This window comes from Hemiscyllium ocellatum, unplaced genomic scaffold (assembly GCF_020745735.1).
Source record: "Hemiscyllium ocellatum isolate sHemOce1 unplaced genomic scaffold, sHemOce1.pat.X.cur. scaffold_806_pat_ctg1, whole genome shotgun sequence".
Taxonomy (NCBI): domain Eukaryota; kingdom Metazoa; phylum Chordata; class Chondrichthyes; order Orectolobiformes; family Hemiscylliidae; genus Hemiscyllium; species Hemiscyllium ocellatum.
The window spans coordinates 119,583-120,590 of NW_026869246.1; positions in this window are offsets into that span (position 1 = coordinate 119,583).

Consider the following 1,008-nt stretch of genomic DNA (forward strand, 5'->3'; position numbering starts at 1 on the left):
TATGTATTTGTGTGTGTGTGTACACATGTGTTTGTGTGTGTGTGTTTGTGTTTGTGCATGTATTTGTGTTTGTGTGTGTGTGTTTGTGTGTGTGCATGTATTGTGTTTGTGTGTGAGGGTTTGGATGTGTATATGTATTTGTGCGTGTGTTTGTGTCTGTATATGTATTTGTGTGTGTGTGTATGTATTTGTGTGTGTGAGCGTGTATTTGTGAGTTTGTGTGTGTATATGTATTTGTGTGTGTGTGTACATGAATTTGTGTGTGTGAGAGTGTCTGTGTGTATATGTGAGTGTGAGTGTGTATATATTTTGTGTGTGTGGGTGTGTGAGAGAGAGAGTGTGTGGTGAATGTGTGTAAGTGTGTGTGTGAGTGTGTGAATGTGAGTGAGTGTGTGTGTGTGTGAGGGTGAGTGTGTATGTGTGAGAGAGAGTGTATGTGTATGTTTGTAAATGTGACAGTGTGTGTATGTGTGAGAGAGTATTATGTGTGTGTGCATGTATGCGTGTGTGTGTGTGTATGAATATGCGAGTGTGTGTTTGTATGTGTGTGTATCTGTGAGTGTGTTAGTGTGCGTGTCTGAGTGTGAGTGTGTCTCTGTGTGTGTGTGTGTGTGGTGTGGGGTATGTTGTGAGTGAGAATGGGAGTGTGAGTGTTTGGGTGTGTAGTGAGTGACAGTTGTGTGTGTGTGTGTTTGTGCATCTGTGTGTATGTGTGTATGTGTTAGTGTGTAGGAGAGTGTGTGTGTGTATGTGTGTGTGTGTGGATATGTGTGTGTGTGAATATGAGTGTGTATGTGTGAGTGAGTGTGTGACTGAATGTGTGTGTGTGTACGTATGTGTGTGAGTGTGTGACAGTGTGTGTATTGTGTGTGAGTGTGTGTATATGTGAGAGTGTGTGAGTGAGTCTGTATACCTGTGTGTGTGTGTGTGTGTGTGAGTTGAGTGCCTGTGTGTGTGTGAGAGAGAGAGTGAGTGCGTGTGAGAGTGTGTGTGTGTATGTTTTGTGGT